Consider the following 14,819-nt stretch of genomic DNA (forward strand, 5'->3'; position numbering starts at 1 on the left):
AGACATTTTCTGTGAAGAGGAGACAGTAGAGCACAGTGGTGAAGTCTATGGATTTTGCAACCAGACAGCCTTCACTCAAGTCCTGGCTGTGCTGACTGTAACTCCACCATCTTGGGCAGTTGATGTATCCTCTTTATGCCTCTATAGTGCAGGTGAATTACTCAGCTCAGTGCCTGGCACCTGGTAGGTAGGATGCAATAAAGTTTCACCATTATTAAAATAATGTACACATGTGTTCAAAATTCCAATGAGAGCTAACAAGTTAACAGTGAATTGTGAGTCTCCTTCCAAATCTGTGCCCTGGTTCCTGTCCACAGAGGGAACCAGCCCTGCGGGTTCTTGTGTGGCCTTCCAGAGGTGCTCTGAGGCTGGAGGAGGTGGATCATGCTGGGAACACATGTGAGGAGGATGGGAGGAAGTAAGATGCAAGGGCACCAGAGAGGAGTGAGAGTAGCTGAGTTCCTAGTGGCTCCATGCTGCTGGGGTGACTGAAGAGGCAGATGCAGACTGTTGAGTGACATGAAGGAAGGGGAGTAGGTTTTGACAGTGGTGGACAGAGCTTGAGAAACACCTAGGCCTCTAGGGTCTGACATGCTTCCTCTCTCTCACTTTCCTCTGCTATGTGAACCAACTGGACCAGCTTGACGGAGCAATGACTGAGGCACAAGCATGCTGAGACACATGGAGGAAACTGAAGATCCCCCGCAGATAGGCAGACAACCTCTATGTACTCTGCTGACCTGCAGTTGATGGCAGACGCCTAAGGGCAACCCGTTGTGACTGAAAGAACCACCCAGTTGAGCTCAGCCCCACGTTGTTGACCCATAGCACCATGAGCTAAATAAATGCTTATTGTTTTAAGCCATTCCATTCGGAGTGGCCTGTTATGCAGCAATAGCTAACTGATGCAGAAGATCACCATGACATTTGTCATCTTACAACTTCAAGTTGTCCTTTCTCTTTACAATAGCCAGATTTGGAAGCAGCTCAAGTGCCAATCAGTAAATGAGTATATGAAAAAGCTGTGGTACATTTACACATTGGAATACGACTCGGTCACAAAAAAAGGGGGGGGGCGGGGATCTTACCTTTTATGACAGCATGGATAGACCTGGAGAGCATTATGCTAAGTGAAATAAGCCATCCAGAGAAAAACAAGTACCATATGATTTCACTTATGTGGAATCTAATGAACAAAATAAACTAACAAACAAAATAGAAACAGATTAATAAATACAGAGAACAGACTGACAGCTGTCGGAGGGGAGGGGGCGTTAAAAGACTGGGCGAAAAAGGTGAAGGGATTAAGCAAAAAAAGAATAAAACACTCATAGATAACAGTATGGTGATTACCAGAGGGAAAGGGCGTGGGGGGAGGTAGAAGAGGGTATAGGGGAGATAAAGGGTGATAGAAGGAGACTTGACTTTGGGTGGTGAACACACAATACGATATACAGATAATGTATTATAGAATTGTACACCTGAAACCTATCTAATTTTATTAACCAATGTTACCCCAATAAAAAGGAAAAAAACAAGTTATTCTTTCTCCATAATCACTGTAGGACCTGGGAGAAGGGATTCAACAGTTCAAAATCTAAACATTTTTTAAAATCACTGATAATTTGGGGAGGGGGGAGAGAGAGAGAGAGAGAAGGGAAAACACTTTGAACTATATATATCTACAAAAAAGAATTTACAAATGACAACTAGAACTAACAAATTAATAGGATGCACCCAATGCTGTGACTAAAAGGGTCAGAATTACTCTTCATGTTGTTATGATAGGGTATATTGATTCTATTGTTTTGTCTTATTAAAATATGTTTATAATTTGCCCCAAATCATGTCTGCCTTGGCCCCCTTTCCTTATTTTTCCCATAGAGTCTCAAGTTTCTTCTTTGTCAATTCTTCCTGCGTAGGAGATTTGGGGCCACTCATGCTCATGGTTGAGAAAGAACTGCTGGGTATTCAATTCGAGTATAAGTTCTAAAATGTATGAGTGCAGAAAAGTTCCTGAGCATTGACTCAGCCCTCCAGTCAACTCTCCTATGAGGCCACAGTTATAAAAGTCATTGGAAACAATTGTACCAGAAGGGCAGGTGTCAAGGGCACCCTCCTGCCTTCCTGACCTCTAAGAGTCATGCCTGGAGGACAAAACAGTGAGTCCTTTTAGTGTGGTTCCTGCAGAAGATGCATCAATTAAAATCAAAACAGGGAGGTGCTGATAGGTGCCGATACCAGTGCTGCTATCAGCAGCAGGGGATCCTGTGTGTCGGCTCTAACATGGGATTTTACAGCCGAGGAAACTGCGCCGGTCCCCTTACTTGCCCAAGGCCTGACGTGGGGAAGTGGCAGAACCTGAGAAGGCTAAAAGGCTAATTCCGATGTAACCCTGATGTTGGGGGGCTAGCAATCTGAATCTGTGCAGTAACCTAATGTACATTCTTGATAACCTATAATTAAGTCACTGCCCCTTTCTTCACAATCTGGTCTTGCAAAACCTGTTACCTAAATGCTCACATTTTACAGAGGCCATAAACCATGAACAACACACAACCCCCGGAGGGGGTTATCAGTGCTGGTGCCAGGCCAGGCCCTTAGATATGATCTCAAGACCCCCATCCCAACCCACGGGGCTTTTTGCAAAGCCCACGAAAGGTCCGGAAGTCTCCACCCATATTTGGGGGACAAAGAAACCAAAAGGGGATAAAAGAAGGGCTTCCACCATATTGGTTTGCTCAGACTCTGGAGGTAACTCCTCTGAGACCACCGGTAATAAAGCTGTGTAACTCCATTTCTCTGAGCGTCGCTTGGGTTTCTTCGTTCTTCTACAACAAACCCACCCTTGCACCCCATCTGTCTGCCTGCTCTGTTCTCTCCTTTCCTGCAGACTGGTGTGTGCATTGAAGTTGCTGGGAAAATGCATGCAGGTGTTTAGCATCCAGGGAATTAAATCACAGTCAGCTTCACTCTGAAGGTCTCCTCTTTCGCCTTTCTGATAAGTAGAAGGCAAAGCCTTCATTAGGGTTTATGGATCTGTAATGCTCTCCACTTGCTCATCTCCCTGTTTAATAAAGGCGACCATGTGTCACTAGGTGCAAACCAGTTGGCTTTGTTCTCATTCATTTATTTGTAGGATTACCTTAAATTTGTGGCAAGTGTTCATTTTCTATTTAAAGAAACCTTTTACAATAAGTGAATTGAAATTTAAAACATGGGTTGGTTCAAAGAAAGAGATTAAGTAAATAACAGAGTATGTGGGATACTGATGTCGAAAAGTCATAATGTCAGTGGTATGGCCATAACTGAGGTTGGGGACATGCAGGGGGTGGGGGCTGGTGGGAGAGGTGGGCTTGAGGATATCCCCCACTCCCCTCCCCCCCCACACACACACCCCAGCCCTGCAGCAGAATTTTCCAGGTCAGGCTCCTTCCATTCCAGCTGACACTTCCCTTCAGGGTGTCAGCTTCCTGTGGGTCAGGAAAAGGACTGGCGGGGATTGTCTTCCAGGGTCCTCCCAGCTCTCAGAAACAATCACTCTGTGGGTGGCTATTTTTGCTCTGTAGTCAAGCACCAGGACCAGGCCTATTGGGAAAGGCCATTAAGTACAATCAAATCTACAAAGATGAAAACACAGGTTCCCACCCACACAGCACCTTCTCAAAATGCATTTGGCAAATCCAGAATGTCAGCAATTAGTAACTACGCCTAATCACTATAATGAGATTTGCACTGAGTGGTAAAGGAAAAATTCTTCCACTCACTAACCTGGTTAATGGAGCAGCTAAAAGTTAAACATTCTGAAAAATATTCCACTGGGGCCATTGTAAATGCATATAAAATGGACTCTGCTAGCAAATAACAGTGGTGGGTCACACATGTGTATCTTTCTATTTTACTTTTTGAAAAACTTTTGTTTTTCACTTCTCTTAAAATAGATGCACTGACCTAATACTAGCGTTTGGCCTTTGAAGGCAAATGAAGCAGTGGTTATGTTTAGGCAGGGAAAGTCCAATGAGGGTTGACTAACAATGCAGCAACTGCTACGTGTGTATAGACATTTCCAGATCAGCTAGGCAAGGGTGGGGGTGGGAGGAAGCACAGTGCACAGCCTTTCTAAACAACAGCACTTTTCCCTAGTCTGCTTGTATTTGGCTGGTTTGGGTCAGAGAGGCCACGTGATGTGCTTGTTAAGGGCAGTGACCCAGGGTCTGAATCAGCTCTTGGACTTTTAAGCTCTGTGACCTTGAGCAAGTGACTTAGGCTCTCTGTGCCTCAGTTTCCTCATCAGTAAAACGGAGGCTATAATAGTATCCATGTCATCGTATCATGGTGATGAATAAATGAATTAACACATTAAAGTGCTTAAAACAATGCGTGGCCTATAGAAGATACTTTATGATTATTTGTAAAACAGCCATCAACTCTCCCCTCCCAATTGCCTTTGTCAATACCACACACCTGAGAGCCTGTGTCTTATGAGATCATGCTACCTTGTACATTGTTAAATGTACATTTCTCTGTACATCAAGCAAAATTGTCAAGCCTTGGGGGAAATGTCACAGCCGGAAGGTATCCTAGACATCATCTAGTCTACAGCCGTCATTTTGTAGATGAAACAACTGAGACCAGAGAGATGGCCTGCCCAAGGTTGCACAGTAAGTGGGTGATGAAATCTGAATGAGAGCAAGAGTCCGGACCTCTCCTTTTGCATGTCCAGCACTTTTTCCATCATTCCCAGTGGATTCTGAGTGTTCCAGATATGAAAAGCAATTGAAAACCAGGAATTGGGATGCTTGGGATCTCTCACCCACACTGCCACAGGCCTGTCAGATTTCCCCCTCATTTCCTTCCAACCCTTAAGAGGTCTCTGTGAACATTCGTTTTCTCTGATCTGTTTGTTTTTTGACCACCAGCAACACTTTCTCCTTTCTAACATGGGCTGAGGGGTTGGCTCAGGGCCCAAGGAAGGCCACTGGACTCTCTCCAGCTGACTCTTGAGCAGAGCGCACACACGGGGTGGCAGGCACAGGAGGCGCTTACTCAGTCTCCTGCTTGCCGGGCAAGGTGGCTGCATGTTCGGGCTGTGGGAGGCCTGGTGCATGTCCTGGACCCTACTCTGTTGTTTCCAAGCCTGGTCTGCAGTCTAGTGCATTCTATGAGCAACCTAACAGACCTCCAACGAAGTCCCCTTTAGCTTAAGTCAGCTGGATTTGATTTCTATTGCTTGCAAAGAACCTTGACAGATACAACTTACTCTATTGACTTAACCTACCAGAGCTACTAGGAAAATTCCTAGCAGATTGAAAGATGGTTGGAGACCTGGGGAATGGGAATTGAAGGGCATGCTGTAGAGAAGTCTTGGAAAAAAGAAAGAGCTGTGAGTAGATTAACACTAATCAATCTCTTTAGACCAGCCTGAAGAAGGCTCAGCAACGGGAAGACTGAGAAATACGAATTATGCCAAACCAAGAAGTTGGCATGTTTAAGTGCCCGACTGTGTGTGTGTGTGTGTGTGCGCGTGCGCGCGCGCACGTGGGGTGAGGGTGGGGGGAGGGGGTGTGCTATGCAGTAGCTGACAACTTGGAAACAGAAAAATGAGAAACCCAGAGAGGAAAACTTCCAGAAACTCATTCCTCTCTTAGTAAAGTACACCAACTGCTACAGCAAAACAGGGTTGTACAGGGAGCCCTTAAAAGTGCAACAAAAATTGTTGTAAGGACAGTCTTGACAATTAGAAGTCAGGATCCATTTATTCTTTCTTTCATTCACTCAACTAGCAGTTATGAAGCAGCTGCTACATGCCAGAGACTGTGCTGGATGCTGGGCTTTGGAGCTAAACACCATTGTCCCTCCCCTCACATGATTTACAGTCCAGCGAGAAAGGACAAGAGAACAATCGCAGAAAGTGGCGAGTGGGGGAGGCCACAAAGAATCAAGTCATGGCTTGTATAAGAAGTCATGCGACGGCAACACCGTCTTCAATAACTGGAGGAGGATATGCACAGACTCTGGAAAAGTTCCAAGTGTGTGATCTATAGCTTCTCTTTCCTTGAGCTCTGCTTTCCCTTTGGGGTTTCGCATGTAGGAGAGGAGCATGGACATGCCAAGTTGGGCTTCACTCTGGTGCCCAAAGACATGATGGCTTAATACCAGGTTCCCTAGGGAATGCAGAGGACCCCCTAGATCCTTACTACCGATGTTGGTCCATAGATGAGCAACATCAACCTCTCCTAGGAACTTGTTATAAATATAGAATTTCAGGCCCCATCCCAGATCCACCGGAACACAGTATGCATTTTAAGAAGGTTCTGGGTGATTCATAAGCATGTTAATAACACTTGAGAAACAATAGTCTAGTTAAACCCTTAGGTGAAGTTTTAAGCTATTCATTTAAGGATAAGTTATTTGGAACCAAGCCACATCAGCCAGGAATAGTATCTAACCAATGTCCTTGTTACTAGTGGGGACAATGGCAGAGGGGTGAGGGGTGGCAGGAAGACTCCATCAGGACAAGTCCTGGTGGGTTGGATGTACCACACAGTTGCCCAAGATTCAGGATGGCCAGTTACATTTGAATTTCAGATAAACAATGGGCAACTTTTTAGTGTAACTATGTTCCAAATATTGCATAGGACATGTTCATACTAAAAACTAATAAATTATTTATCTGAAATTTAAATTTAATTGGGCATCCTGTATTTTTTATTTGTTAAATCTGGCAACCCTAGTCTACCAAGATCCAGGTGTTAACTTCACAACATCTAAAAGAGCTTGAAATGATTAAAACAAATGGATTAATTAAGAACCAAAAAACAGAAGGAGTGACTTTAATTTAAGGACATGTGTAACAATTAATCATAACATTTTCAGCCCAGATATGAATGTAGTTGAGTCACCTATTTCTCCCCACAAAACAGTAAGAACTAGAAGTGGTAGAGGTTTTAATAAATAGTACTGGAAAAGCAAAACTGAATCTCTACCCAACATCGCATGGATAATAAGCCTAAAAGTGAAAGAGAAACTTAAAAAGTTAATAGAAGAAAATGTAGAAGAATATTTCTGTTACTCAGGTAAAGAGGAAAACATCTTAAATTCTAAAAACTAAAACCATAAGGAAAGAAAAAAAAAGCATTTGATTACAACAAAATTAAGGATTTTCTTTCAACAAAGGACACCAAGTACAAATAGGGGAAGACAGCAGAGAAAGGGTGAAAATATTTGCCAAAGACAAATTAGGGATTAACTTATATGAGGTACAAGGAACTCTTGAAATCAACAAGAAAAAGATAACTGTACTAATAGAAAAAAAATGGGTAAAGCATATAATCAGGAAATTTTCAGAAACAGAAATTTAAAAAGCTAATAAACAAATTGAAAAGATGGTCAAAATCATTAGTAATCAAAGCAACGAACAATAAAATAACATTAGGACATCAGTTTGTATGACCATAGTAGCCTGGCCACTGTGCCAGCTGAGTCCTGGGAAGCAGTGGCAGGGACGGGGCTGTAGAAGTTCCTGCCTGGGTGGGGGGAGTGGGCAGCCACTCTCCTTTCACTGTGCCCCCCCCCCCCCCACCATGGCCAATTTCTCACATGCCCATTCCCACGCACGTCCAGAGGGGCAGCACGATCCTGTGTGGAGGGATGTCCTTGCATTCTGAGCAGCCATCACTGGGGCAGTGGACACACCAGGAAAACTCATGCAGAATTCAAAAAAAATGATCAGATGCGCCCAAGCAATAGGATGATCTTTCCGAATGCTCAGTAAATAAAATGAAAACAATGACATCCATAACGCACTTCTGTTTATATGTACTTAGAAACATTGGCACTCCCCCCGAAAAAATGTATTTTAAGAACATGAACTCTAAACAGAAGAGTTGTATTTTTTTGGAAGGAGAAATGGAAGAGGGACGTGGAGATGCAGAAAGCAATAAATAAAAAATAATAAGAGAAAATAATAAATAAGTAGCTGACCATAAAAATAAATAAGGAAGAAAAATAAAAGAAGAGCCAACCATGATAACGTGATGTGAAATGAGGAGGCTCAGCCCTCGGCACCAGAAGTACAAAAATAGACATGTGAGTACAGAAATAAGTAACTACAGGTGACTACAGTCACTGTCCTGGTCCCCTTTGGTGGCTCACCCATAGCTTCTCATGTCTCCCCAGCACTTGGGAGCCCAGCCTCCCGGTCCTAACCCTGAGCTCTGCTCAGCCTCCAGGCCTGTTGCTCAAGGTTGCTGACTATTCTCAGTCCTGTCTTTCCGCAGTTTGCACCTGCATGCCCTGCTTCCCATGCTGAGAGGTGGTTCTTCCCTGGGTCTTGGGGAAATGAAATCAGGCACAGGTGGTAAGCCCATAGCTTGGCCCAGCCCCCCACCCCCACCCCCCCCTCTCATGGACCTGAGCTGCTCACGTTCCAGGTCCTAATGGATTTTGATCAGAGAAGCAGAGGGCCACCAAATCTCGCCTCCTCCCCTGACATTTTCCTGTGACCTTGGATGGGGGAGGCAGTCTCACATCTGTATTTGAAAATATTCCTTAGGGTGGCTCTTAGAAACTTCACAGGTTAAGAAATACTGATGTTAAAACAAAAACAAAAACTTGTAAGATAGCAGGATATAAAATTAGCATATAGAAGTCAGTAGCCTGTAAAATATACACATATAAATGTTAAGGTAGAGAAAACTTTTTTTATAATAACAAGAAGATAAAATATAAACTTAACCAAAAATATACAAAACCCTATTAAACGCCTCTGAAAGACAGAAAAAAAGATATGAATGAGTAGAAAGACATTCCTGTTCTTAGATAGGAATGACAACATGGTAAAGATGTCAGTTTTTCTTAATTTATAAGGTTTAAACAATCCCAGAAAAAAATACAAAAGCTTCTTTATGGAGGTAGAGAATTGATACTAAAACTCTTAATTTTAAAAATACAAGAAGAGCAATTACTGTCTTAGAGGTAAGAATGCCTTGGTAGACATTAAAGCATACCTTTTCAGACAGTGTGGTGACTGGCACATAAATAGACTGATGGATTAGTGGAAAAGAATAGAAAGTCTAAAAATAGACCAGGACACATGTAGGAATGTGCCATTTGATAAAGGTGGCGTCTCAAATCACTGGGGCAAAGTTAAACTTTTTAACATAACTCTGGACAACTACTTAGTTGTTTAAAAAGATAACATTAGATCCACACTTCACCTTACTCAGGAACAACTTCCAAAAGGATCAGAGATCCAGATGTAAAAAAGAAACCACACAGCTACTAGAACATCACTGGTGTCAAGGACTCTCCTGTCCCTCCAACCTTTCAGGTGCTGGGAATTAAACAACTCTCTGGCAAAGCAACTTAAGACAAAGTGTCCCCCTGAGAACAAATACATTCTTTATGGTTTTTAAACCACCCTGGCTCACCTACCTGTGCAGCATGGGACAATACTGTGATTTACATGATGTTCTAAGGCCATATTTGTGGCTGAGATTGGGTGGGGTGTGGATTGCCAACATTCCTCCTCAGGTGCTAGACTACATTTCCCAGACAGCCTTGCAGCTCAGAGGTCTGAGTCTGGGTAATGAAATGTGGAGGAAACCTCTCCCCCTCTCTCTATCTCCATCTCTCCCCTGCTACTCCCAATCTGTCAGCCAGGTGAGAAGTGGAAGGCTCCTAGAAGATGGTGAGGAGACACATAGTGGAAAGGCCTAGATTGACAAAACAAAACAGGAAAAAAAGAAAGATCTAGATTCCTGCATGACTGCATGGAGCAGAGAAACCCAAATAACATGCATTTGGCTATGAAGCAAATGACAAACAACCTCTTATTTCATTAAACCACTGACATTTGAGTTTCATCTTACAGCAGCTAGCATTACTTGCTCTGACTAATTGGGTATTTGAACTGTTGCTATCCCAGCGGGAAACCTTTAAAATCTTGTTTATTTTCTGCCTCCATATGTCAACAAAAACACACACACACAAATTTGAAACTAAAATAGAGGGGCTACTGCATTTCTGTGCTCAGGAGATATTAAGATGAGAGGGAAGACCTGGGCATGTGACAAAGGAGAACAAAATGCTAGAGACAAAACTCTTTCAATTCTGGCATCCGAAGCAGATCCCGAAGACCAAATTAAAAAATGCTGTCAATAACGTGTTGGTTCTACCTCTAAATTAAAACTCTCCCATGTTTATTTAGAAATTAAACCAGATCAGTGGGGAGCATTGCTGTAATGCCACAGTGATACTGTAATGAAGGAGCACAGGCACATGAGATCATGAAGAGGAGGGGGCCTTGGTGGGAAGGGAGCCACTGTCAGGCAATGCTATTATAGGGAGTAGCAACCTCTAGAATTTCTTCTTGGGAGGTTAAAAGGAGTTGTTTTCATGTAATCAGTAGCCCTGTTGTCACTGGAACACTAGGTTCCCCACACACACTTCAGATCAGGGGAGCACATGACCCAGTAACATCTTAAACCTGCAAAATAAAATACACGTTTAACCAGCATTTATCAAGCACCAAACAGTCTCTGTTTCTTGAGAGCATGACTTGGCTGACAACCTGAGGACAAATCAGAACTTGCTCTGTATCAGGAGGTGGGAGGTGGCCATGCACACTGACCTCCCACCCCAGAAGGCCAGGGAGCAAGCTCAGGGTTTATGGGGCTGACAGGGAAGGGCATTGAAGAGAAGGAGTTGGGAAAGGAGGGGGAAGAGGAGGGGAGGGGTGACCGAGATGTATCTATAATAGACGGGGGAGGTCCTTAGAAAGCAGTGGAAGGAGCAGCTGCAGAAAGTCAGCTTCTTAGAAATGCATGTTCCAGCCTACCAGTGCCCACTGACGCTCACTTGATGCGCAGCCTTGAGGCGGCCTCTATTGGTAGCTGCTCTTGGAAGCAGTACAAATGCCTGGGAGTGTTCAAAGAGTACGGGCGCCTAAGTTGATCGGCAGCACAAAGAGCTGGTTAAGAGAAAGGACAAAACTCTCCAAATGGCTAATCCTGGAGAAAAGCTGATAATACATTTATAAAGACTCTTTTTAAGCATGACTATATGTGCCAAATAAAGATATTCAAAGGGCATGCTAGTGACTCGCGACATCTAGCGGGGAGAAAATGCCGTTAAGTGGGGGTGTTGGCCTGTGATACCCTCCAAACCACAGACACAGTGTCCATGTGTCCAGAGCATGGTGGATTCCTGGCCGTCGCTATAATATAGACACTATTAGGGACACCAAAAGTGAAGACATGCTAACAGATACATTTAAACTGTTAAGGTCCTAAGACAACATCAGGGGAAGGCTTTTAGGATTGATACCCTTCAACATGGAAGAACGAGAACATCTAGAATACATGAGCATGATTCACGTCCTCCGAAGACAATTTATGGACATGGTAGGCCAAGCTCCTTGCCAGGCCTGTAAGGTACGGCCCTAACCCCGATGGCTATGAATTCATCTCCCCCATTCTCAGCCTGGAGACCCCATGCTGGGTCCTGACTCAGGGCGTTCGCTCTTTCTGGGTGTTCTGCCTAGAAAGCTCTTTCTCCAGCCTTAGAATGGCTCTTCCCCTCACTCTCTCAGTCTCTGCCCCAGTGTCAGCTCCACCCAGTCCTGCTCTGACCACCAGGCCAAAGAGCTCCCTTATCCTCTATCGCTTGTCCTTTTTTACTTTTCTTCATAATACCCTTACTATTGTGAGTACTTCATAATACGTCAAAATACTCAATACTGAAGTTATACTACTTATAAATATACTTATTATATATTCCATTTTTGTTTACTTGTTTATTGTCTAGATGATGCCATCCAATATGGTAGCCATTAGCCATACCTGGCTATTGAGCACTTGGAAAATGGCTAGTCTGAATTGAGCCGTGCTGTAAGCATAAAATACACTCAGTATTTTGAAGAATTAACATAAAAGAGAAGGTAAAGTATTCATTCATTAATAATTTTTATATTGCTTACACGTTGAAACAATAATATTATGGATTAACTTGATATGTTAAATTCCACATGTGGCTTGCATTTGTGATTTTCATTCGGTTTCCATTGGACAGTGGTGCTCTAAGATGGACATTCCACAAGAATAGGGGCTTTGTCTTGTCCCAGCATCTAGAAGAGCACAGGCTTAGTAAACGTTGGTTGAATAGGACTCTGTTCATTGAAAACTTAGCTGTATGAGTCTCTCTGTCTCTGTCCTCAGTATCTCTCTCCTTCCTCTCTCTCTCTCTGTCAGTTCCTTGCCCCCTGGTATCACTGTTACATAAGAAATGGACAGCCTTCCTTGTCTGCTTACTTAAGCCCCTGTCCTGATTTAGCTTCTTCTAGGTTAGATTTTAAAACATGTTTTTAAAACACTATTTAAAAAAAAATAACCTTAATTCTTTTCTTCTTTTCCAAAATAGTTATTGCATTTTGGATAACCTATTTTAACAAATTAACTATTCTAGGTAACCTGAGAGGACACGTGGAGGAACGCAAACGAAAAACAAACAAACATGCATTATATGGGGGAGACAGCAGGGCGACGCAGCTGAAAGAGAGCAAAGGCCTGGGGTCAGGAGGGTGTCACATGCTTGACAAGAAAAGGGTAAGGAATGAAAGGGGGGGGCGTGCACTGAGAACAGGTTTCTGCTTCTTCATTTATTCCAAGCCTGCCTCACTCAGAGCAACTGGCTTACGCAGCAAATACATCTACAAAAATAGAGGCACCACCATTCTGTCATTCCACAGATTTACTGAGCATCTCCTATGTGCCAGGTGCTGGGGAAACAGTGAGAATGAAACAAACAAAATGCTTCTCTTATTGGAGCTTTTGTTCTTTCTGGAAGAGACAGAAAATGAGCACATAAGTGCACAAATATATCCTGTATGTATTCTACATACTTTATTATTGCAGGCTAAGAAAAGGGAATCCATGCTCTCAATTAGTTTTTAAAATCCACAGCTTGGGGGATGAAGTTGGGCAGAGGGAATTTTTTAGGAGAATAATTTTAGGATTTTTACAAATTAAGGATATTTAAGACAAGTCTCTACAAAAATAAAACCCAGGCTAGATATGGGAACACAGAGGCCACCATCGAAGGGAGCATTCAGAATGGGTATAGATTCAGTTCCACTGGACAGCCTCAAGGCGTCATACACATTGCATGTTGAAACCTAGGAACTGCTGAAATTCTATTTCTAGGGAGAAAAAATCAAATTTTAATACCAATATTAGCATTAATACAAAAGTAGTACCAAATATACCAGCAGTGTGGCTAGAGTCGGTATGATATCGGCACAGAATTGCCATCCTCTGAAACAGAACACACCAGCCTAAAAGCCCTCGAACTCTCTAGTGTTCCAGGGCAGGACAATGCGCCCTTCTCTTTGTTAGCATTGGCCATGCCTGAGCATTTTCTAGAAACTGCTAACACTGCAGCCTAGATCATCTGCTCTGAGCTGAAGGAAGACAGAAACAAACTGAGCCAAAGCATGATCTGAATTCTGCAGTCACTCACTCCCAGGGCGGGAACCTGTTTACAGCATTGTTTCACTTAGAAAACTGACAACTCTATAATGCAGGTTTTCAGGCCATGTATTTCCCAGGCTTCCTTCCTAAATGCAAGGAAGCCTGGGAAATGTAGTTCTTATTTATAAAACATATGAGAGTTTATTGAGGCTCATTTAATTTCTTCAGGAGAAATGGGTATACTATTCACAAGTGGTATCTTAATAAAGAAGGAAACACGATTTTAAGAATGAGGTCTTGTATGGGTATACATGTAATTATATCATCTCTGTTTATTCATCCATTCACTAAAGATCTATTAGTAACTTTTACAAATTCAGCATTGAGGATGCAAAAATGAATAAAATGTGATCCCTGACTTTAAGAAAACAACAATCTAGTTCAAGAGATCAACATGTGAACAAATAAGTACGGCACCACATGGTAAGTGTAGTAGAGCTTTGGATACTTTATTATGGACTCAGTGAAGAGAAAATAATGAACCCTGACTGGGGAGAGAGGGGAGGAAGGAGGGCTCCTGGAGGACAGGACATCTGAGTGGAGTACCTTAGGCGGGTAGGAGTTTACCAGGCAGGGGCGGGCACAGGGGAGCGGGTATTCAGGCAGAGGAAGCAGCATATACAAAACATATAAGCAAAACGTTTGTGGAATTTCAGGGTCTCCTTAGGCAAATGATAGGGGCAGAACTAGACTGCTGGGGAACCAGCTAGAATGGTAAGAAATATTAATCATGCTCTGTTAACCATGATCGTTTTATGCTGATTAAAGAAGGCACGTGCTAACTTGGCTGGCAGCTGCACCCAGGACCTGGGAGCTCACCTGGAAGTGCAGCCCGTCCTCCCCATTCGGAGCTGCCTGTTATCATGGAAAGATGAACAGCTTTGCTGCTGAAACCAGAATTGCCAACCCTTTGAAGATCTCCGGCCCTTGCATATCACTGAGCCCTTTGAAGGTCCCTAGCCCTTTTGTATACCTGCAGGCCTTTGCAAATCTCCAGCCTGCTTACCTGTTGACTGCCCTTTTGGCATCCCCTTTGGCTATTTCCCCAAGTAATCTTTGTACTTCTACCGATATAAGTGGCCGGCTTATGGTGGGTTGCAGAGCAGATTTTTGTGGATGCTACGTGGCTCACCACCACCACCCACCATGTCATGCAAGCTATTGTGGAGGTGCTGACAGAACAAAACAAAATACAACACAACAAAAGACAAAACAAAAGCACATACAAGACCCAACAGCAACAACAAAAGCAACCACCAGAGAAGAGAGAATTAAGAAAGAGAAGAGAGA

The sequence above is a fragment of the Myotis yumanensis genome, unplaced genomic scaffold, assembly GCF_028538775.1.
Source record: "Myotis yumanensis isolate MYYU_CA2020_CCGP unplaced genomic scaffold, mMyoYum1.0.hap1 SCAF_7, whole genome shotgun sequence".
Classification (NCBI taxonomy): Eukaryota; Metazoa; Chordata; class Mammalia; order Chiroptera; family Vespertilionidae; genus Myotis; species Myotis yumanensis.